The sequence below is a fragment of the Cavia porcellus genome, unplaced genomic scaffold, assembly GCF_034190915.1.
Source record: "Cavia porcellus strain 051 isolate PalLab524CR breed Dunkin Hartley unplaced genomic scaffold, mCavPor4.1 scaffold_17, whole genome shotgun sequence".
Taxonomy (NCBI): domain Eukaryota; kingdom Metazoa; phylum Chordata; class Mammalia; order Rodentia; family Caviidae; genus Cavia; species Cavia porcellus.
The window spans coordinates 27420964-27445984 of NW_026947500.1; the positions used below are offsets into that span (position 1 = coordinate 27420964).

At 47.4% G+C, this 25021-nt stretch overlaps 2 long non-coding RNA genes across 5 annotated transcripts; one reads left to right on the forward strand and one right to left on the reverse strand.

Annotated features, from left to right (window-relative positions):
* Positions 1–323: 323 nt before the first annotated feature.
* Positions 324–10921, reverse strand: LOC106027316 (uncharacterized). Of its 4 annotated transcripts, XR_010040121.1 has the most exons (4): positions 10637–10921; positions 10045–10207; positions 3969–4129; positions 324–1400 (listed from the first exon to the last, which is right to left on the reverse strand). It is a non-coding gene; the product is annotated as an uncharacterized LOC106027316 (long non-coding RNA). The 4 variants fall into 4 exon arrangements; XR_010040120.1 differs by having other exon boundaries at positions 324–4129; positions 10637–10917; XR_001200917.3 differs by lacking the exons at positions 324–1400; positions 3969–4129 and adding an exon at positions 7487–8536 and having other exon boundaries at positions 10637–10918.
* Positions 9174–12524, forward strand: LOC134470910 (uncharacterized). Its single transcript, XR_010040123.1, has 3 exons — positions 9174–9435; positions 11275–11436; positions 11830–12524. It is a non-coding gene; the product is annotated as an uncharacterized LOC134470910 (long non-coding RNA).
* The last annotated feature ends 12497 nt before the right edge of the window (positions 12525–25021 follow it).

Genomic DNA, 25021 nt, shown 5'->3' on the forward strand with positions numbered 1-25021 from the left:
TAGTGGTGCAGGACACACTTCCCACAGGCGTGGTCTATGGAGACCACTCATACATAACTCTGTGTCCCCTCTGCCAAACGCTGGACAGTGCACAGGATGCCAGGAGTTTGGGTATGGCATAGCCACCAGTTGGAAGGTACCTGGATCCAAGTCACCTCCTGAAATCAAGCCACTCATGGATGGGGATCAGCCATCTGAACTTGAGGTGGACAAGAAATGCATTTCTGCTGTATTGGAGACTGACTGGCATTGAAATGGGTTTCCCAGAGGCAGGGAGGGGGTTGTAGTCAGGGGTTGGGAGGAGAACAATTACAATCAGGACATGGAGTTTATAATATTGCTTTATGATGGTCACCCAGAGTTAACATAAGAAAATGCAGGAAATCTATCCACAACACGAAAGACATAGAATATTTAGCCAAGGGCCTGAATCCCACAGCAGTGTCCCACATGAGTCCAGATGAAGACCTAGAGCTCATGGCAATGCCTCCCACGAGTCCAACTGGAGGTCTACAGCCCACAAGAAGGACTCATGCCAGTCTCTTTTACAGATTCGTGCCAGGAAGGTCCAAGTCAGCAGTGGAAGCTAGAAAGTCTATGCCAGCAGGGTGAAGGAGCTATGCTCGTTGGTTGAGTATTCTACACTGGAACGAAGAAATCACACTCACAACAAAGACCAGGGCTGTCCTGAAAAGCACCACAGCCAACCTCAGTGACACAGAGGCCCCCAGCTTCTCTGAAGATAAGCACAGTCAAGTACATGCCAGGAAGCCAGCGTGATGAGTTCATCCTGGATACCAAGCAGCACACATCTTCCCCTCCAGAGCCAGGAAGCAATGCTCGATGTGAGCGCCAGAGCTTCTCCAGGAGAACCAATGGCTCAAACAGCAACATGTAGGAGAACCCACAATGCTCAACGTCTCAGTGCAATAGCTTCTCTTTCTCCATGTCTCTATGCTGGCAACTTTCTTCAGGTGGAACATGTACGCTCAGTGCCTTGCTGATGTAATCCAGCTGGCATTAAGTTGACCACCAGTTCTTAATCCATAACAGAAGGCCTGGTTTTGCAGGCAGGGAGGGGCGGTGACTGTTTGATGGGGGTGACCAGGACTGGCCCTGCTGCTAGTATGGGGAACAGAGTGAGAATGTACTTGGGGTTCCCTAAGGGGACACTTCCAAGCAGACGGGACTGTCCTGTGTAGGCTCCTGGCATGGACAATAAAGGAGATGGAAACCAGGGAGGCTGGCACAGTGGGTAGGTACAGCAAGGCTACCCATGGCTGGGGCAGAAGGGATTAGCAGCAAGGGCAGAGCCGGCTGTCAGAGGGATGGCAGGTGGGCTGGAGGGTGCAGCACCACTGGGTCATGGATAAGGATCTGTGTCCAGCAGCTTCCGGTCCCTGTAACAAAATTCCTATGAGAAACAAGTTAAGGAGGGAAAGTTGATTCCAGCTCACGGTTTCAGAGGTGTGGCTCCGTGAAAGAACACGGGAGAAGGGCAGATTGGAGGAAGCTGCTCACCTCACAGCTGCCAGAATGCAGAGAGAGGGAAAGGGCCAGAGAGGAAGGGGTCAGGGGCAAGCAGTATCCTTCTGGTTACCCCGCAAGGACTCACTTCCTCCCATCAGGCCCCGCCTCCTAACAGATGTAGCTAGGAACTCAGCACCAATAGATTAATCCACTCTGGAGCTTGGTGCCCCTTTGGTCCAATCACATTCCAGAAACCAGGCCTCTGCACACACAAGCCTTTTGCAGGACATTTTTGATCCAAACTATAACAGGGCCAAACTGTGGTTTTGTGAAGGCAGAGCTCGCAGGAGGTCTATGTGGGTGGAAATGGCTACAGAAAAGAGGAGTCCAGGCTATCCCCAACCTAGAGCCCGAGGCGGCAGAGCAGGGTGCTTAGAGCCCAGCTGGGGAGGTGGGAGACAGGGGACTGTAGCGCTGCACACTGCGTGCGGAGAAGCATCACTCAGCTGCCCAAGGACCTCTAATAGGTGGGAGGATCTTTGTATCTGGACTCCTGCGTGGAGGAAGAGAGAAGGCTGAGTCCTCCTTGGACAGCGGGTGTGGAGAACATAGGAGCAAGGGCAGGGGCTCGGAAGGCTCCGTGCATAGTGTGGGGAGCACACTGAGACAGTGGCTGACAGGCGGAGGAAGCAGAGAGCACAGGAAGAGGGAGATGACTGAGGAACTCTCTGGGGGTCACTGTGGGGGCAGGAGGGACACAGGTTGCTTGCTACAGGCTGGAAGGGGGCACAGGTGCTTGGAGTGGTAAGGGCACTGATACAACTTGCAGTTTGGCTGCAAAGGGAACAGAGACGGGGCAGTAGCCAGAGGGGAAGTGGGGTACAGGGAGGTTTCACTTGTGTTTTTGAGGTACAGGCGTGTTTACACCCATGGGAACCACAGGACAGAGCTGAGATGCTGGGACCAGGGCACTGCACTGCAGTGAGCATTTGCAGGGTATTGCGTCCCACATGCAAGGACTCTGAGCCAGAAAGTATGGCCCGGAGGGTCACTGAGGGCAGAGGAAGTGGCAGTTCTGACACCTGGCCATGGGACCTTGTTGGGGTGGCGGAGACATTCAGGGAGACGGTCAGGCTGGCTGTGCTGCACCAGCATCGGCCACACCCAAGCACAGCAGGCAGAGGTGGAGAAGGCTCCAAGTGGCACCAAGGGACCCTGGGGCAGAGGTGAGAGGCTGGAGGAAGCGGAGGTGGAGGATTGGAGTGCTAGTACGTGAGAAGGGATGCTTGAAAACAGAGCCAAAAGGCCGGGCAGTGAGAGAAGAGGGAAGTATTCCGGGGTGGGCAGGGTATTAAGTGACTGAGATATTAAATGGCTGGGCCAAGAGTGACACAGGGGGGAGTGGCAGCAAATCTAAGAACAAAATTCAGCCGGAGGGACACCCCAGATCGGGTAGCAGCCTCAGTGGCCCCAAGTCAGAGCAAGTGGTGGGGAGGGAGGAGGCGGGCAGGACTTCCCGGAAGGAGGGAGGAACAGGGGCCCTCTCCCACTGCCAGGGCTTCTCTGGCCCAGCGCACCTTGCACAGGGCCCTGGAGTTGCTCCCATTCAGCCAACAAAAGAAGGAGCCAGTGAGGGAGGACCCCGGTTTCCAGTCTTCTCACTTCCAAGGGACAAATCTGAAATATCTGATCAGCTCCCTGGAGCCTCGGGGGACCCCACTGGAATGCACCCTACACACCTCCCACCAGTGGCCCTCAGCAAATCTTGTCTTGCTCTGGCTTCCTGGAATCACCTCCCCAGTAAACTACCTGCTCTCAGACCTTATCTCAGACCCGCCTGGGAAGAGCCCTGTCCAAGCCTGGGGATGTGACTAATGCCTCCAGTAAGTTCCAAAGGCCACTGTAGGAAAGCTGCAGGAGAGGCTGAGGCTGGACAGGCGAGAAAAGAAAAGGTCCCTGAGCACAATGGGCTGGATGGCTCCCCGGGGGGTGGGGGAGTAAAATGTGCCCAGGAAGCAGGGCTTGGTGGAACAGGGTCTAAGACCCTTCTGTCCCAGAGCCCGGTGTCCCCAAGCACCTTCCTGGTTTGTACCCATTTTGGGCAAGTTCTTTGGGAACTCTAATGGCCAAGCTGCTGGAAGCCGACAGCATAATCTCATTGCTGGGATGGAAAAGGTAAGTCTTTTCCCTGATTTAAATCTATTCTTCTTCTTCTTTTTTTTTTTTTTTTTTGAGACAGGGTCTCTATGCAGTTTGGGCAGGCCTTGAGCTCACTTTGCAGCCCAGGCTGGTCTCAAACTCGCAAAAATTCTCCTGCCTCAGCCTCCCGAGTCCTGGGATTACAGGCGTGAGCCACCACACCTGGCTCTATTCTTCATTTTTCACATTAGAAAAGAAACACTTTCTCACAAAGCTAGACAGACTCACCGTAAGGTAATGTATGGCCCCATGATTGCATTGCGTTCCGTGCTATTTATCCAAAAGAACTGAAAACTTACCCGTCAGCAGGTAAGAGGAAACACAGGTAAAGGAATACGATTCTGTAATAAGGACAAACCAGCCTGCCTTCTATGATGGGGTACGGAGGACGTATGTATTGCTAAGGGGAAGCCAGCAGTCTGCAAGGCTACAGGCTTCACGATCCCATCTCCGTGACATCCTGGAAAAGGCGAAAGCACAGAGACAGGAAAGGCATCAGTAATTCCCAGGGGCTGGGAGAAGGAGGGTGAGCACAGAGGGGCTGTGGGACAGCAACATGGTCCTGAGCGTCACTGTGGCGCTGGACACAGGATGCTACACGTTTGCAGAAGGTCATGAAACTGTATAGCTGCAAGTGAGGACATAAGGAAAGCCACAGATGTTAACTGATAATAATGTTAATGATAATAATGGCCCATATTGGGCCATTGCTGGTGACAGCTGTAGCTCTCCAGACATGATGTGCACAGGATGGTGGCCGCCCTTGGAGGCAAGGTTATGATCCCCCCCCCACACACGCACACACACACTTCCCAGCTGCATGTGTCTGAGGGGCCCATTGCATCTCTGCCTCTGGGCCACACCTGAGCCTCTCTGCCTGTGAACCCCCATTTGGTCAGGCGTGAGAATAAGACCAGGAAGGCTCTACCGTGTGGCTCTTTGCCCTGCTCTGCTGTGGGGAGAACAAATCCCCCTCTCACAGTGCCTTTTTAGGACTGAGTCACATTCCCATGAGATCTGTGGCCACCGCCCTGGCCCCGATGTTGAGATACAAGTTGCCAGTGACCTGTCTCAAGGGATGTGCCACTCTGTTATCAGCCACCAGCCTGGCTTTATGGAGTTTTATCAGAGCTACTCGGGTTACCCCCGGGGAGCACCAGCCGGCTGTGGGCTCTGTTCTGCCCTCCTGCAGGCTGGCCCACGTCCCATCAGGAGTCAGGAGTCTACTCCGGCAGGGTCCCTGGCTGCTTGCAGGAACCTGCCCTGGGCATGGGGAAGTGGAAAGGATTTCCAGTCCCCAGTTCCCTTTGGAACTGCTTCCTGGGCCAGATGGTAGAGTCTCTGAATGATAGCTCTGACTACAACAGGAATGCAGCTTGAGGACATGGGGCTCAGTCAAATAAACCAGTCACAAAGAACACACAGAGCATGGTCCCACTCATGCAAAGTCCCTAAAGTCGTGAGACTCACAGAGGCAGGAAACATGATGTGGGTGCCAGGGCAGGGCAGGGGTGGGGAACCCATGTTTAGTTTGGGGAGATCTTCCGTCTGGGGAGATGAGGCAGTTCTGGAGATGGATGTGGTGTCGGCTGTACAGGGGGGCTTAACGCCCCCATCTGTGCTCCTGAACATGGTTAGGGTGGTGACTTTTCACTACAGTAGAAAAAGAAAAGATATGATAGCATAGAATGGGAGATAATCACTGTGCCCCTTGAAATGTACCCAGGGGAGGCGCAGCCACAGATTCCGTGGGACTGCCTTGTCCCAGCATTATGGAAGAATGTGTAACTTGAAAATAAAAAGTAAAAGTATTGAAGAGTGATTTTTAAGTTGTAAACAGGATTTGTTTCACAGCCTGCAGCAGCTGTGAGAATGAGATGTGAGACGGTGCCCTGAGTCTGGGAATCCGTTTGTGATGTGTCACCACTCTTCCATGGCATTGGGGCTCCTGTCACCTTGCCTCTCACTCTGCAGCCCGCAGTACCAGCTTCTGGGGTTCCAGCTCCCCAAACCCCTTGTCCCCTGATCTTGCCAGAGTCCCGTCCTCAGTCCAGGCTCAGGTTCCCACTGTGCCTTTCCTTCGTCCCACAGCCATCAGGATCCCTTGGTCCTTCCTCCTGGCCCTCCCAGCCCTCCCCTAGCAGGCAAGGAGGCCGTGTCCACTGCAGCCATCAGAGTCTATGGAAGCTAAGCACCCCTCCCGTCCCCCCAATTCAAACCCTTCTGCCTCAGACTCGACTCACAGCCCCTGGTATTTACAGGTTAGTGTCCTTCCTGCCAGTACGATGGTATTTGAAGACAGGGCCCTTGGGAGTGATTAGGGTTAGGTGAGAATGTGACAGAGTCAGCATCCTGCTAAGAAGAGTCACAGACAGACTGTCCCCTTCCCACCACAGGAGGACACAGAGAAAGAGCCGGCCACCTACACACCAGGAAAACATCCCTCCCTGGGACTGGCACCAGCCACCACCCAGCTTTGGACTCCAAGCCTCCAAGCCATGAGCAGCCGGTTTCTGGTGCCTTGGAAGCCTGAGCCGAGACACGTTCATAGGACAGACACAGACCTCTCTCACCGCCCTCCTGCCCACACTGGCTCCTGGAGGCCTGGCCAGGGCCTTCCTCTGGCTGGAGCTTCCTCCCACCTCTTGGTCCAGGATCATCTCTGGGAGCAGGCTTCTCCCAGCCTCAGCCTATACCTCAGTGATGACGGGAAGGATGCTGGCGTGGCTGAAGGTCAGGGTGACTGACAGGATGATTCCTGACTGCGTATCTGCTATGCTCTCGCTTTTCCTGGGCCACTTCCTAGAGTGTGATGTCAGGAGACCCAGCCCATCCTGTGCCCCCAGTCTTCCTTCATACACTGTTCATTCATTCACCCCTGCTTTCATTTCAGCATGTATCATCTCGAGGCAAGGGGATGATGCTCCCCCTGTATCCCAGCACTTGGGAGGCTGAGGCAGGAGGATTACAGCAATTTCCAGGCCCACTGGAGTACGTAGTGAGTTCAAGACCAGCCTGAACTCCATAGTGAGATCCTGTCTCTAAATAATAAAAATGCATCACAAAACATTGTGCGCAACCATTTTGGCAAAAAGCATTTTTATGGGACCGTAATGCTGTTTCCCATAATGCCAGTTAAATTAAGGTAACATGCATGTGTACTGTTATATAATCATACACAGATGTAGATGCAGGAGAAATACCGAAAAGTTTATCAACTGTCCCCAGGGCAGGGGTTGTTGGAAGGTCATAGGAGAGGATAATTGTGAATAGCTTTTCCTTACACCCCCTCACCTAAAGAGACCAAACCTCAATACGGCCTTGCTTGGGGTCAACCTCACCTAGAGAAAGCAGGTGTCCCCAAGGCCACTGTATTACAGACATTCCTCCTTTAACGACCTACCTGTTCAACGAATCTTTAGACTTACGAGACAGGGGCACTGTCCGGATATACCAATCCATCTGTTTTTTGTTTTTTTTTTTCTTTTGTACAGAGAGCCTCAGTATCATTTTTTTTTTTTTTTGTACAGTGGTCCTTGTTTATACGGTGCTAGAATTCCTGCTGATTGTGCCGTACAGTATTGCAGGTTTCTGTTCTGCTGTACATTACATATTGCACATAAGAGTTATGCAGATAAAAGCTGGAGTTTCCTTTGACCATTTCTTTGTCCTGAATATTGTCATGTACATACTACAAACTCTTCACTTAGTGACCAAGTCATGTAATGACCCGCTGGCAAGCACAGGACTGAGTCCATAAATGAGAAATATCTGCTGTCATATTTCTGTTGCGGGGACAAAATACCAACATGCACAATTTAAAAGAGAAAAAGTTTATTTTGGCTCATGGTTTCAGAGGGGTTCCTCTATGGTCAGCTGGCTCCAAGGCAAAAATGTGGGGATGAGAGAAAGCTGCTCACCTCAGGGCAGCTGAGAAGCCCAGGGAGAGGGAAAGACACAGGGACGGGATGTATCCTTCTGGGTCACGTCCCCCAGTGACCTCCTTCCTCCCCTGCGCCACCTCCTGATAGCGCATTCAGCCACCTCCTGATAGCGCATTCAGCCGGAGTGGAGTCCTAGGCCCAGCTCCGAACAAGCTGTGTTGGGGATCAGTCCTTCAGTACCTGAGTTTTTGGGGGACTCATCATGAGAGCCGCTGCAACCCAAAAGTCACACTTTCCCCCTTTAAATGTTATAAATCATTAAAAACAAAATCGAAATGATCTGAGGGTGCTGATGGGGTGGAAGTGCAGAGCTCCCCCGGTCCAGGCTCTAAAGCGGGAGGCCCTGGCGCAGCCCAGGAGCTGGTCAGTGTGTGGTTCCAGGATATTCTGAGTGGAGCTATGAAAACCAGTGCGGGGTAGCGGGGCTCAGCTGTCTGGCTGATCCTCGTCCCACCAGCCTCTTCCCAAGTTGATTCCTGAGGGTATCAACCTGCTACTTTCCTGTTCTTTCTTCCTCTGCTCCTCGAGAGAAAACACTCCATAGCAGGGCCCCGATTTCATCTCTGAGGACTCCGAAGTCGCTCTTTCTTCCTCGGCCTTCATGATCCAAACCTCAATACGGCCTTGCTTGGGGTCAACACCAGCGCCAGTCTTCGGCTTTGTGGCTCTCAAGTGCCAGGCTTGGGGAAGGCACAGCCAGAAAGGAGCCCTGCTGAGATGAGGCTGGAGGACCCCTCTCACGTCCTACCCACTGTCGGAGAACCATGCTGCATCCACGCTGGCCCCACTGGCTGTGCCACCCCAGCGATTCCTTCCGGTTAGCACCCAGCATCTTCAGCTGTAATGCAGGAACAAGCAGGACCAGGGCCATGAGGTAGGACTTCCAGGAAGGCCGCGAGCTGTGACACCAGGTCTGCACCGGACTGTATCCCCAAATCCGTTGTTAGTTTTTTGGGACTTGTCCAACCCTTCCTTGCTGGAGTTTGTCCTCAAGTCCCCGGGTTAGTCTACATCATCTCACCATTGCTCAGGGCCCTGGATAAAAGGCCTCCCCTGCATCTGTCCTTGTCCCTGATAGTGGACATGGCCACCCCTCCCCTCCAGAACCCTCCCCTGGGAAGAGTGCGTCATCACTGCTTCTCTGAAGCACCCAGTCCATGGGGCCACTCCATGGAGGTTAGGAAGGAAGGGAAGTGGAAGAGAAGGAGAAAAGCAGGGAAGGAGGGAGAGAGTCAGGGGTGGAGGGGGGGAAAGAAAGAATAGAGAGGGACAGAGAGAAGGAGGGAGGAAGGGAGGAATAAATGAATAAACCTCTGCTGAGCCATTAGGAAGAGGAAGGGCAGGAATGGAGATTGGGAAAGAACCCTGCAAAACATACTCAGCTGGGGCCTGCAGGAAAACAATAACCCAGCAAGGGAGCTTGGGTGGAGGAGGCAGATCGGTTGGGACACAGCGTCAAACAGGAAATTCCAAGGCACCAAAATTCCTATCCATGGGCGAGGCTTTGGGACTGAGGCATGGGTGAGCACACGGTGGCTCCAAGCCTGCGGTGGCCCCAGGAACTGGACTTTCACTTTCACCAGCAACCAGAATAGCAGCAGGGAAGGCTGCCCCTGAGTCACAGGCCACCTGCAGAGAAGAGTGGGGGCCAAGCCAGAGGCCCCAGAGGTGACTCTTGGAAGAGTCTCAAAGGGAAGAAGAAGAGGGGAGCCTCGGCCTCAGGCACCTGCTGCCCAGGAATGCACCACCCCACACATGCCAGAATCCACCCTTGCAACAGCTGCAGGCCCCGAGGTCTCGAAGCTCCAGGACCTGTCAGGCCGTATGTATGGCGTTTAAAAGGCACCGTGCCCAACGGTGACACAGCATCTGCCGGGAAGGCTAAAGGACAGGCATGTGGGGAGGGAGGGTGAGTTGTGGGGATTGTGGCTTCACTTCCACTTTTAGATTTCTTTCTCTTAAAAGACAGGGTCTTGCTATGCCACCCAGGCTGGCTCTGAACTCAAACAATCCTCTTGCCTCAACCTCCCGAATAGCTGGGAAGCCAGGCATGTGCTGGTGACCACATGAATGCACCATCCATTCAAACTCTTAAGCTCGCTCCCTCCCAAAGCCTGGGCCAGCCGCTCAGCGCACCCCTCACCACCACCACACACACACACTTAGAGGCCCTGCCCTCCTTGGACAGACTTCCCCGTCCCAGAAGGGAAGAAGTCTCCGCTAAGTGTCACCTGACCGGAACCTCAGAGGAGGAATTGAGAGTCAACGTAACCCTTCCCTGGCCTCCCTGCCACCAGCTCAGTGTCAGGCAAAAAATACCCAAGAATCCATAGGAAAGAGATGCCTTTTTTGAGTGCAGGAGGACAGGTTTTTCACATTTTTGCATCTTCCTTCCCCTTTCCAAGGATCCCGTGCCCCTTCTGGAACCCACCTTGAAAGGATCAAGCCTTGAGACAGCCCAGGGGTTGCACTGCTCCAGCCTGGGCCACAGAGGAGGCAGGGCCAATACTCTCCTCAGCACTGGCCTGCAGGAAGGTCCCGACACCCATGGTCGTCTCTCTGGGCAGTAGCATAGTCATCTCCATGGGAATTTCCTGGGGGCAGAGCACCACAGAAAGAGTCCTCCGGAGCAGGAAGTCTCACCCAGTCCCATAGTTAGCCCTCAGGGTGGCCCTCAGGGTGGCCCTATCGGACTCCTGGCAGTGCATTTAACTAGTAAGCAGGAAAAAAGCCACTGCTGTGCCGCAGGGCTGTGCAGACACAAGGGATGTCTCTGTCTCCCCACTGGTCCTTCTCCGCCCTTACCGCACACCCCAACACTGTCCCCACACTGTCACTATTCATAATGAGCTGACCACGCCAGTGCCGCCACACACCCAGGACAGCCTGCTGCAGCTCCGCAAGGTTTGGTAAAGGATCGAGTCTTGGAAACTCACTGAGGGCTGCAACAAAGACCCTGACTGGGACTCACAAGGGAAGAGCTTCCTGGGTCCCTGGGGCAAAGTGGCCAGAGGGAGACCTACCAGGTCAAACTGCATGGCTTCTGCACCCATGAAATTCCAGGGGATCCGCTTCTGTTGTCACCCTGTCACATCCTCCCAGTTAGACAGGAACAAGGCATCCTGTTCAGCATGGAGGGTCCTTATGAGAACCGCCTGTCTCCTTAAAGCATTTTTCAGTGCCTTAGTTTCTGACATATGAGTCATGGTACCACATAACTAGCGGCAGGAAGGGCCGTGTGCCAGGTCCCAACATGGACCGGAGCACCCTCCTTCTAGATTCACTGAGCAATCACATCAGACTGCACTTCAGGGATCTTCGGGTTACAGGGAGGAAAGAGAGGCCCAGGAGGCAAAGGAACCCGAGATGGGGTCCTCCAGGAGCCAGGCCTCCCGATGCCTGGTGCCCCTCAGTGTAAGGAGGGAGGCTGAGCCTCCGGACCCTGGGGAGGTGGAAGCAGACCCTGGGAAGCTGCTCGGGCCTCAAGCAGAAAAACTCTGGGATCACGGTGTTTGCACAGGTCTCAACCCCAGATCCCTGATCCCAAATCCAGATCGCCCTGGACCCCTGACCCTGGAGGCTGGTGTGACCCTTCGGAGCCCCCATCAGCCCCCACGAGCAACCTTCCTGGTCTGCTGACGCTCTGGGTTTTCCCTTCCAGCTGTCACCCTGCATGGAGATTGCTCACAACAGCAGGAAAGAGGATGTTTGGACACCTTAAGAGCCCTCTTGAAATTCCAGGGTTCAGAATTGTAGGCTGAGCTGGGTGCTCATTGCTTCAAGTTCACTCAACCCAGGAGAAAGTCAGCTTCCTGTTTACAGGGTGAGTGGGAGGGGGCTGAGGGAAGACTCTTGGGAGGTCACCAGCAATGCATCACACACAGGATCCGAACCCCTGTAGAATACACCCGGATTTAATAATTAAACAAAGAATAATCTGGCAAATAGATGTGGGGTTTTGCTGAACTCAAAACATTTAAAAGATGCCTGACTAATTCCAGCCCTGGGTGTGGCCAGTCCACTTTGGAAGGGCAGCGCATGGCGAGGAACAACTGGCGGCCACGTGCTCGCAGCCACAAGGCCCACTGGCTTTCAAAGGGGTTTTTCCTCTCCTTGAACCTCTAGGAATTAAGTTCACCTAGGGGCGGGGTTTCCAGACACCCCCAGCTTACAGGGCGGGGCCCTCGGTTCTCTGCTTCTGTGCTTCCTTCCACAGGCTCGGTAGGGGGCTGAATCCTGCGGAAATTTTGAAGACATATTTTGGATAATTCAGTCCGTCTAAAGACTACAAGGTTTTTGATTTTGATTAAAAGCCGCAACAGAGCTATCATTGTGTGCAGAAGGCTGCTCCCCATTGTCCTGAATTCCAAGAAGGCCCTGGGGGCACAATCCAAAATATCACAATGGCTTCCAGGAAATTCCCTGCCAGCTTCGGCATCAGGAGAGAGAAAGCTGCCGCACTTTCTGGGGCAAAGGCGACGCTGCTCCAGGCAGTGCTGTGGGTCTTTGCTGGAGCCTCCCTCCCTGGGGCCTCACCCTTCTTGCGGCCTGCAGGCGGCCTGGGACGTCCTGACTGCTTCCCACGCTCCCTTCCAGCAAGCCCTCTGCACTCCGGGAGAGATTTATGCCACATTTTGTTAGGCAAGCCTTGGAAACTAGCATCGCATGCCCAGATTCCTGTGCTGCGGGCCTACTATGTGCCGGAGAGGCTTGGTCAAATAAAACATGTGGTGGATTTAAGCGCGGGAGGGAGACCCACTCAGAGACTTGATGGAAAAGCTGAGTGTGCTGTGTGCCACTCTCCCCTCTGCATCATCCTTGCTTTGTCCAAGTGTTTACAGAAATGCGTGTGCACTTCCCGGAGTTGCTATAATAAATAGCACACCACGTACCTGGGTGGCTTCAAACATCCGGACTGTCCTCGCACACGGTTTGGAGGTCGGAAGCCTGAAATCAAGGTGGCTCTGGGAAAGGACTGTCCTTTGCCTCTGCCAGCTTCTAGCTGTCAGAGTTTTCTGGTGAAATACAGAAGCAGAAGAAAGGAGAAAGTGGCGTTTATTGAGGATGCGGAGAGGAGCCCACAACCCACAGGGGTTTGGCTTTCTCCTCCGATCGGGTAGGGACAGAGGGTTATATGACCTCTGGTCAGAAGCAGCGCATGGGGCGGGCATTGATGGCATACAAGGAGTTGATTGGAATTCTCTTGGCGTACAAATAGGAATCGAAGTTGCAATTAGGGCTGAAGGGAAGGACGAGGAAGTGGTTGTCAAGGTAGGCATTCTTGCTTTGGCCTTCCACCATGTTAGACCACCGCCATAACGTACAGTGATTTATACTAGGGCAAGAGCCTTTCGCCAGCCTTGCTGGAAATCACCGGTGTTCCTTGGCTTGTGGCTGCACCACTCTGCTGCCCACCTTCTCCCTGCATCCTGTGACCAAATGTTCACTGTCTAGGAACACACATTCAGACCTTCCATTACTGGATCCTATTAAGCCTGCAGTGACCACATTTGGAAACGTAGTCACATTCTGAGGCTCCGGCTCTAGACTTTGGGAGTGGGTTTTGTGAGAATGTTATCCAACCTAGTTCAAGAACATTCCAGAAGCAGGCAGGTCCGTCCCTGTCTTCACGTCCTAGTTCCTGTGTTTGCATTTCTGGTGAAGGAGATGAGTTTAAAAGTAACTAAATGAACACTCACTCGGTGTCAGGTGCGGAAGGACACTATGAAGGGAGGTGAGGTTCCTTTCAGGCTCCATTGTCTAGGGGCAGCCTGGGAAGGCATCAGGGAGGAGGTGGCCGCTGCCCTGGGATGCAGCCTGACTGTCCAGGGATCTGCCTGGAGCAGCTGGTAGGACATGCTGAGCCAAGAGTGTTCTAGACCCCCGAACGCTCAGAGGACAGGTGGGAGGCGGGCCACTACCCAGGCCAGAGGAAGGCTTTTCTTTCTGAGTGCTGAGGACGTGGGAGTTGAACTGCAGGCATCTCCACAGGGTCTGAAAAGGAAAGCGACCTGGTCTGAGTCTGGGCCAGGCCCACGCCAGCTACGCCTGGAGGAGTCAGTGGAGTCACTGGAGAAGAGCAGGGCAGACACAGAAGGGAACTGGGGCCCAGGACAGTGTGGGGCCTGGGGGCGCTGGCTTGGATGTGGGTCCAGGGCCATGCTGACAGGGAATGGAGGAACCTGGGGCTAACAGTGAAATGCCAAGGGCCACCACAAGGGCACTGCCTGAGCGCCCACTGAACAGTGGAGCTGCTAGTCAACCAGGGAGCAATAAGAGTACAGATGAACTACCCCATGGTCACAGTGGAAACCATGAGGAGCCCCACCTGGAGCTGAGATCAAGAAAGGGGATTTCTGAGATGGGTTTTGGAGTCTGACTAGGAGTACCTGAGGGCACACAAGGTGAGCTCAGGTCACTTGGGTGAGGTTATTATACCCCCACACACACCATTAGTTCTCTGATCTGGGAAGTTTCTGTGTCCATGCCTGAGTCACTGACACCAGCAGCAGCTCTGCAGATGCCAGGATGGTGTGGGTCAGATGAAAGGGGCACCCATTGTGGTGCTGACCCCTGGCTTTGTTTTCACTGGCATCATGACGTTGGACCCTGCAGGACATTGCACTGTGTCCCCCGAAATACACATCCATGTCTTGACCCTGGTGCTGACAAATGTGACATTATTTGGAAATACCGTCTTTGCAGCTGTGATCAGATTAAGATGGGATTACACTGGAGAAGCCCCAGACCCAGTGCCTGGCATCCTTATAGAACATAAGAGGCCACAAGGTAAGGAATGCCAAGACTGCCAGCAGCCACTGAACCTGGGGGAGGCAGGTGACAGTTTCTCCCCTGGAGCCTCCAGAAGGAGCCCACCTAGCCTACACTTTGGTTCTGGGTTTTCGGCTGCCAGAATTGGGAGCACATAAATGTCTGCTTCCTTGAGTCACCCAGGCTGTGCCACTATGCCCAACAGTGCCAGGACATTAGCACAACCTGGGTGCCCAGCAACCTGGAATGGCTTCAGGCACCATCCCTTCTGAATATCATCATCCTCTGCTTGTCACTTGTCCTAGCTAGGGGTTCCCACTGCACAGCATGGTTTGAGAAGTGCTGCTCTGAGACCCAGAGCCTGAGTGGCCCCAAGACTAGTCCTGTATGAGAGGGAGCAGGCAGGAAGAAAGGTATGCAACAAGGCACCAGGGCACTGGGGGAAATGCTGGTGTCTGAGCTGCATCTCTAAGCAGCCCACCTGTCAGGCCATCTGTCTCTTTATTTCTTGCCTCTTTTAGGATAGGAAGGGAGTGGTGGTGACAGAATATTGTGAATATGCTATGTGTCACAAACCGTTCACTTGAAAGCTCTGACCAACTAAGCTAACCGGCCAGCTATCGGGCTCATTTTAAAAAACCGGCCCTGTGGGATATTAAGCTCTCCTGAACTTCTAGGTGATCTTCAGAAAACAGATTCTCCACACTGCATCAAGATGCCTGGCAGCCCCTGGAGAGAGAGGAAAGGTAGGAGGAGGTGGAGTCCAACAAGGCACAGTCTAGAACCTCTTAGCATGATCATTCTCCCTGAAGGTTCCACTGTCTCTGCAGTGCACCTGGGGAGGCTCATCCTCATTCTCATTAACCAATAGCAAAGAAGGTGCATCCTCATCCACCAATAGCAAAGGACAAGGAGAACGGAAGATGAGAGCATCTAAAATCCCTGCATACAAGGGCACTTCTGAACCATCAGGATACTGTGCATCACTCCATCTCGGTGACTCCGTAGGGTTGCAACTCAGAGGTTATTCATTCCACCCTAAAGCAAAGACAAACAAAGAGGAGTCCAAAAGAGGGGTGGAGTGAGAATAGAGGCAGGACGCGTGCAGATGTGAAGAAATCCATGACAGTAAACAAAGAAAGCAATACGGACTTGAGGTGGAATCCTCAGTGCAGGTCTTCAGCCTGCCACGTCCTGTTGGGGACCTAAGTGAAATCACTTAGCCGTCCCGCATTTCAGTTTTATCCGTTAGGCAGAAATGATCTCCACCCATGTGGAGCCATAACTTCAAATCCCATCTCCTGTAGATAAAGTGCCTACAAAAATTAGTAGCTCACAATAAAAAATTATAAGACATAGAATAAAAGCCAGTAGGAATAACAGACACCAGAATCAAACTTCAAAATTAAAGTGGTCAAGCATAAAAAATAATAATATACTTAATATGTTCAAAGAAATAAAAGTGAAGTTTGAAATATGAAAGAGGAAACCTACGAATAGTAGATTTAAAAAACAGACATAGAATTTTTAGAAACAAAACATATAATTACTAAAATTGTAAACTCTGGATTTTGAGTAACCATATTAATTTCAGAAAAACGCACTTGAGAGCCAAGAAAATCTCTAGGATTGAAAAGGTGACACTACATCCCAATTTTTAAAAAAACATTTCACCGTGAATACAAAAACCCACATGCGTATAACCTAAAAGCAGAGCTTGAAAATACTAAGCAAAAAACTGATGAAACTAAAAATAAAAATACAAATACACAAAGCCAGATTGTAGCTGGGAACTTCAACACTCATCTCTCAACAATAGAACTAACAAAAAGTTTCAAAGAGAACTGAACAATATCGTTAACATATGGATCTAACAGGCGTTTAGAGTATTCTACCCCCAAAGCAGAAAACATGTTATTTTTAACCGAACATGGAATAGTCATTAGCATAAGCTATATCCTGGATCATAAAAACAAACCTTAATAGGACTGAAAGAATTTGAGTAATATACAGTATGCCCAATGATGCAATAAACTGCAAATTAAAAAGCTAAGAGAAATATATCTAAGGACTTAGAAATTAAAGAACACAGTTTGAAATAATCAATCATTCAAAGAGGAAACCTCTAGAAAAACTAAAAAACATTTTGGATCAAAAGGATGTATGTGTTATAAAAATTAAAAAAAAACATTTTGGAAAGTACAAAAATTAAGATTCAGTATATCAAAATTGTGACATGTAGCTAGAGAAGAACTTATAGGGAAATTTAAATTATCGGATGCTTATGTAAGAAAAACATAAGTTTCGAACAATGATCAGAATTTTTTTTCCTTAAAGAGCTAAGAAATGAGAAGCAGTATAAACCCAAAGTAAGCAGAAGGAAGAAAATAAAGAGAAGAACAGAAATCAGTGAAGCTAAAAACAGAAAAACAAGAGAAAAATCAATAAAATCAAAAACTGATGTTTCAAAAATAATAAGCTTACTGACAAAGAAAAGATAAGGCCTTATAGACATCCAAAGTGTTTAAAGAAATATTATGAATAGTCTATTTTCATAAATTCTGTACCTTAGACTAAGTGTATTCCTTGAGACAAAAACTACCAAAATTCACCCAAGATGAGGTGGATAACTTGAGTAGCCTTTTATATTAAATGTTTACTTCTTAGTTTAATAAATCCCCCCAAATAAATAGATCTTCAGTCTCAAAGAATTTCATTGGCTAATTCTACCAAATACTGAAAGACAAAATTATGGCAATTCTACACAATCTATCCCAGAAAACAAAGGAAAAGAGACCACTTTTCAACATGTTAGGAGTCTATCATTACCTCAGTACTAAAACTAGACAAGTTTATACAAAAATGGAAAACTAAAGATAGCCTACTAAACATGAACATGAGGTCCTCAAAAAGTTATTAGCAAACAAAGTCCAGTGATATGCAGAAAAGATAACACACCACCACTTAGTGGAGTTTCTCTGGAATTCAAGGCTGGTTCGATACTCAAAAATCAATGGCTCCAACACATTAAGCAGTCTATTAGAAAATCATTTCAACAGATAAAGAGTATTTGACAATACAGAGCATCCACTGGTAGACTTTCCTCAATCTGTTAAAGGTGTCTACAAAGATCCTGCAGCTAGCACAGTACTTTACAGTGAAAGACTTTCCCCAACAGTCAGGAGCAAAGCCAGGAAGTCTACTCGTTACACTCCTATTCAACATCACAGCAGAAATCTTAGCCAATCCTGTAAGGTAAGAAAAAGAATTAAGAGGTAAAGAGATTTGCAAGAAAAAAAACTTGTCCCTAGTTCTAGAGAACATGACCACGCGTGCATAGAAAATGTTGAGATTTCTACCCAAAAATCCCTCTTATAACTAAGAGGATTTAATGAAGTGATAGAATACAAGGTCCCTATAAAAATCCACCACATTTTTATCTATTAGCAGTATACAACTGGAAATCAAAATTTTAAAACAATGATTTATAGTAACCTCTATAAAGGTTTAAATACAAATCTAACATGCCATATATGAGATCTGAACACTGATAATGAAAGAAATGCTAATTTAAAAATCAGAGAAGGCCTAAATAAAAGGAAAGATGCCATGTTCATTCATTGGAACTCAACATGGTAAAGACTGCACTTTTCTCATTGATCCAGATTTCATGCAGGTCCAAGCAACAGCCTACCATGTCTTTTGTACAAACCAACTCTAAAACATAGTTGGAAAGACAGATACTATATCTAAAAACAGAAAGAAGAATTCAATGTAAGATGAAATATAAATCTACAGTAAATGAGACAGTGTAGTACTGACAACATGGATAAATGGGATAGAAGAGAAAGCCCAGAAATATGCCCACATAAAATACGAACAAGTGATTTTAACGAAGATGAAAAAGCAGTGCAATAGGTAGTCTTCTCAAGAAAGATGCTGGAGAATGAACCTCAACCAAAACTTGTATGCAGATTAACTCAAGATAGATCATAGACCTAAATGTAATAGGGAAAAATCTATCAGATGTTTGCTAGCACGTACACGACTGCATTTCTTCACCTGGAGCTAGGCAAAGAGCTGTTAGCATAATCCACAAAATAAAAAACTGATACACTGAAGTGCACTAAAAGTAAAAATATTTGCTCTGAGAATGATGATGTTAAAATAAAGAGCAAAATAAAAGATAGATAATAGAAAACAAGGAAATAAAACTTTTGCAAAAGGAAAGAGGACAGAGATGGTGGGAGGATTACTATTGAGAATATATAAAGAACTCAAAAAATCAGAGCCCGCCCAATTAAAAACCCCGATCCAAAAATGAGCGTCTGAGATGAAGATGAAATAGTAGGAACCGCCCTCAGTCTGCTAATTTGAGCAGAACTAGGAACTAGCAACCAGGAACACTGCTGGGAGATGACCCAATCTATAATGTAATCATCACTGCCCATGCTTTCATAATAATTTTCTTTATAGTTATGCCAATTATGATTGGAGGATTCGGAGGCTGACTGGTTCCCTTAATAATTGGTGCCCCAGACAGAGCCTTCCCTCGAATAAACAACGTAAGCTTCTGGCTTCTCCCCCATCATTCTGACTTGTTTCATCACCAATGGTTGAGGCTGGGGCTGGGACGCACACGCTGGAGCTTCCGTAGATCTAACCATTTTTTCACTCACGCCTTTTCATTTTTGAGTACCTGAAGTCTCCCAAGGAATCCTTCTGCTATCAGGACTTATTTTATTAACTTGACAAAAAATTTCTCCCTTAGCTATCCTTTTTCAATCCTTCTCCGTAATCAAGCAACCCTTAATTTTAACTTCAGCCATTATATCAATCCTATTAGGGGGATGAGGAGGATTAAACCAAACACAACTACGAAAAATTATAGCATATTCATCAATTGCCCACATAGGATGATGAATAGCAGCTATTCTAATCTATAATCCATCAATCATATTACTAAACTACATCATCTACATTTTCCTCACAGCGTCCATGTTCTCTATATTTCTTATATATAACAACATGACCACATCTACCCTAAGCCATACTTGAAATATTTCTCCAGTCCTAACTACTGTTATAATAATTATCCTATTATCACTAGATGGTCTTCCCCCTTTAACCAGACTTGCCCCTAAATGATTAATTATTCAAGAAATAGTAAAAAATAATAGCATCACTTTACCTACTGCAATAGCCATTATAGCTCTACTCAATCTATACTTCTATATATGGCTAATCTACTCCACATCCCTAACTCTATTCCCTTCAAAAAATAACATAAAAATAAAATGATATTATCAATCTACAAAAAACAATACACTGGGGCTGGAGGTTTAGCTCAGCGGCATAAGCGCCTGCCTTGCAAGCAGGCAGTCATGAGTTCGATCCCCGGTACCAATAAAAAGGAAACAAACAAACAAACAAACAAACAAAAAACAGTACACTACTCCCTACGATCTCAACTCTCTCCATCTTTCTCCTTCTCAGATGAAGACATAGAAACAGCAAATAAACATATGAAAAAAATGTTCAACATCGAGAGATGCAAAGTAAAACACTGAGATTCCATCTCACCGCAGAAAGAATGGCTATTGTCAAGAAATCAACCAATAACAAATGCTGGCGGGGCTGTAGGAAAAAAGGAACCCTTCTCCACTGCTGGTGGGAATGCAGACTGGTGCACCCACTGTGGAAATCAGGGTGGAGATTCCTCAGAAAACTAGGACTAGAGGCTCTATTTGACCCAGTCACCCCCCACCACACCCTGTATCTTCCCAAAAGAATTAAAAGCATCATTCCACAGTGCGATGTCCACAGTGATATATATACACCCATGGTTATAGAAGCACAGTTTGTAATACCCAAATCTTGTAAACAACCCAAGTGCCCATCAACGGTGAACAGATAAAGATGTGATTTTTTTATGCGATGGAATGCAATTCTGCAGTAAAGAAGGATGCACTCCAGACATTTCTAAGAACATGGATGCACCTAGAGTCCATACTCTTAAGTGAAATAAATTGAGCACAACTGTGTAAATACCACCTTGTTTCTCTGGTGTGAGAAACCAAAAGTGTAAATGGGAACCAATATGTACAATAGGTATTGTGAAATAGGAAGAAAAGGTTCCAATGGGGAGAGGAACAAGGGAGAGGGGAGGGAAAAGTAGAAAGGGAAAGAAAACATAAAAACAAAGCTTTTGTAAATGGGGAGGGGGAAAGGGTGGGAGGAATGGTAGGGGGATGGGGAAAGAGGAAACCAAGTTCCACCATATTGAGGTAGATTCTTCATGATGGATGTGATCATTATGAATATCTAAAATGTACCGATGAAATCTGATTAAGAATAAACAAAAGGCCTGAACAAACACTTAACCAAGTAAGATGTACAGTAGCAAGTAATCCTGGGAAATGATTAACAATCCACATTATGAGTCATTAAGGAATGGCAAATGAAAAACCCAAGCTATCAGTACACGCACAGTTAGGAACACTGACAACACCCAAGGCCGCCAGTGTGGAGCAATAGTAATTCTCAGCCATTGCTGGTCAGAATGCAAAACGCAGCCACTTTGGAAGGCGGTTTGTCAGTGTCTTACAGAACTACACGAGCTATATGTTCCAGCAGTTGCATTCCTGGTATTTGCCCAAATGAATTGAAAATCTATGTCCACATAAAAACCTGCACATAGATGTCTATAACAGCCTTTCTGTAACTGCCAAAACCTGGAAGCAAACCAGATATCATTCAGTACATGAATGGACAAATGGTGAGCCACCCTGTTGGTGGAATATGATTGTGGGTTTAAGTGAAATTAACTTATCAAGCTATGGTGAAACAGGGAGGTGCCTCCGGTGTGTATCTTTAATGGGAGGAAACCAATCTGAAAGGCTGTATATCTTATTTCCCTGGAAAAAAGACCTAACTGGAAATTAAGCTCTAGCACAATTCTCAGGATCTTTGTAACATAAGCCCTCCTCCAAACACAAGTCCCAAGTTAGCACCATCACCCAGATATTTAGAATGCCCATTGTAACATATGATGGATGTACTGAATTTTAATAATATTAATCTATAATTAGCTATCAATAATATTACTGGCAATAATGCTGAGAATAAAAGATTGCATAAATTATAATTAAGTGTCTGCAAATACCTGAGTGGGCACATTGTAAACAGATAAACTCGAAACACAATGCTGAGTGACCAGAGTGTAGACACAAATGCGTGAGCAATGCACACACTCAATAACGAAGAGACGTGGTTGTGTCCAATATAAATTTTCATAACCCAGTACATTGTGTGTTGTAACGGACGTACATACGGTACTTACATGAAATAAATGCTTCCTGAATTTTGGCACCTGCAACTTTTTTAAAAAAGATAGATAATAGGAAACAGGGAGATAAAACTTTTGCACAAAGAACGGGGACAAAGAGATGGGGGAAATCGGGAAGGGGAGAGAAAGGGGTAAAAAAGAATTAAGATATTCTATGTGCTTGGGCCAGCTCCCCACAATGAATGTGATGATCACACACTGCAAATGTGTACTAATAAAAACTAAATTTAATTAGTTAGTAAACTAATAAAACAGTGAACCACAGACTGAGAAAATCTTGCAAATCACATATTCAACAAAGGACTTGGTTCTGGAATTCGCAAAGAACTCTCAAAACTTTGTAATGACAAAATAAACAATTTTGAAATGTGCAGCAGACAACTTGAAGAGCTCACAAACGGATAGGAAGTAGCTCATGAAGGGTTGTACAACATTATTGACCCTTAAAGAAATGCAGTTTAAAACTGACAAGAAACTACCATGGATTTATAGAAGAGCTAAAACAGAGCAGGAGCAGGAGATGAAGACAGAATTAAGGTGTGTTATGTTCTTGTACAAACTCCCTGTGCTGAGTGCAACCATTATGTACTGCAAACATGTACAGATAAAAATAAAAGTTAAGAAAAATAAATATAAAAATATTAGGTGTAGAGAGCAGCTGAAACTTTCCAACATTGCTGGTAGGAAAGCACGATGATGCAATCACTCTGAAAAACATTGAATTTCTGTAAAGTGTAAACATGCAGATATCACAGTACCCAGCAATCCCACTCTGAGTATTTACCCTTGAGATTGAAAACATTCATGCATACAAATTTATATGCATATGCTCATGGCAAGGCTCTTCAGCATTGCTGAGAACTTGGGCTCTCATTTGGGGCTATTTGGGAGATGGAGCCTAACTGAAGGAAGTTAGGTCTCTGGGTGGTGCTCTTGGAGGAGAGCAGGAAAGCCAACTCCTTCTTATCTTATTCTTTGCTTCCTGATTGCCATGAGGCAAACAGGTTTCCTCCCATCTTGGGCTCCCTGCCATATATGTGCTATTTCACCACAGAACCAAAGCAATACTGCCCAGAGACCATGGACTAAAACCTCTGAAATCATAAGCCAAAAATAAACCTTCTTCTTTATTATCGATGATCTCGGGTATTTTGTCACAGGGATAGAAAGGTGACTAACACGACTGGAAACAACCAATGTGTCCATCTGCAGGTGAATGGGTGAGAAAATGGAGTGGCTAGCCAAGGCAGAAGTCAGCAGTAAAAAGGAAGAAATTTCTAGCATTTAGATAATGCTCAAGATAACTGTGCTGAGGAAAAAGAGCCTAAAAAGGTTACGCACTACCTAGGTCACTCTATAAATGAGAAAATTAGGATGGAGAACAGCAACACAGCGACATAGGGACTCTGATGGGGAAGAGAGCCATTCGGAGCCCAATGGTATTTACATGAATCTGTACACACAGCAAAACTCATAGACCTGCACATCCCTCCCCTCAGAAGCCGCTGTTGCTGTATGATCTTTTAAAAGAAAGAAAATTAAAGTGGGTGGCTGTATTGAAGAGCATATTAGGCACTGCAAAAAAAATTAGTGAAGAAATTGTTCAGAATACAGCCCAGAGGAAAACGAGTATGAAAACATGAAAGAGCTTGAAAGTCCCCGAGGACAGAGCCAGACAATCTCGTGGCCACTGCAAATCCTAACTGCAGAGCCCAAGGACAATGACACAAGGAACGGAGGCAAGGAAATAATCTGAGATGACGGCTTGTAAGCAATAAGACAAATAAAGATAAAACGTAAGCTCGTACCTGATACATCCCAGTAAAACTGAATTATAGCAAATTTAAAAGAATCAGAAACAAAAGACAGACCGTTTATGAAAGAGCTGTAATTGCACAAGTTGAGCACCCCAAATCTGAAATTCTGAAATGTGAAATACTCTGAAATGCAGAACCTCCGGAGAATGATATAAGCAACCAAAAAGTCATAGTTTTCAAAGCATTTTGGGTTTCAGAGTTTCAGATACTCAACTGGGTAAGTCCATACAGATATTCCAAGATCCGGGCACTTCTGTGCACTTTGGACAGGGGCTGTCCAGCCAGTATTCACTGCTGTCCTCCAACAGGAATGATGTAGGCAGAAGGGAGTGGACTACGCGGTGAATCACAACCACAAGGATGCCCAGTTGTGTCCCCCGCAAACTATGAACCTGTCACTGTACATCGCAGAGGGACTTTGCGGACGTGATTAAGGTTTTAAAAAAACTGAAAAGGGAGGAATATCCTGGGGTTTCTCAGCCCGGTGTAACCGAAGTGTCCTGATCAGATGAAGCAGAGGCAGCTACAGCTGCATAGGAGAGGAAGACCCACGATGGCAGGAGCAGGGGCTCAAGGGCTGTGGCTACAGGTTGGACATCGGCAGCTGGCAGAAGCTGGGAGGGTGAGGAACAACCCCTGCCTTCCTCCAAACACTCTGCTCTGTGTTGGTTTTACCCCCCTGAGCCCACGACAGACACCTGACCCCCCCAAACTGTGATAAGAAGCCCTGTGCTATTTTAAGCCACTAGCACAATTGGCAGGGGCTACAGAAACATTCTCTAATCTTCACTGTGTCAAGGGAATATAACTGGAACTCTGTACCCCAAGAAACCATCTTATAAGAACATGGACTAGCTGGGTGTGGTAGTGCGCACCTGTAATCCCAGCACTCAAGAGGCCAAGGCATGAAGATCGTTGCAAGTCTGAGACCAGCCAGGGCTACAAAGTACACTCAAGTCCAGCCTGCACCACATAGTGAGCCCCTGTCTCAAAAAACAAACAAACAAACAAACCCAAAAAGCAAAAAACAAAAAACAAGGACATGATCCAAGTGAAGACATTTTTAGACAATCAAAAACAGAATTTAAAACCAAGATGTCTTTCTGCAGAAGTTCAAAAGAGTGAACCCCAAACAGAAAAAAAATCTGGAAATAAAATTTGAGATACAATGAGAAATGCTGAGCAAATATTCCCATGCATATGTGGAAAAATTTAGGCAAATATTGTCCACATAAAGCAATATCACCTAATTTTGAGAAGGAAAATGGGATTAAGCTAAGAGACTACATAAAAATAGTAAATAAATTGGGAGACATGATTAAGATGAAAGCAAGTAGAGAAATTTGCATTATTTAGGAGGAAGATAGAAATTTGATTGATTTTAAAAATCATTAATTTAACTATACTGTGAAAATAGCTTATAAAGAAGTAAAAGAAAATCTATAAAATGTATAATTTCCAAACAAGTAGAG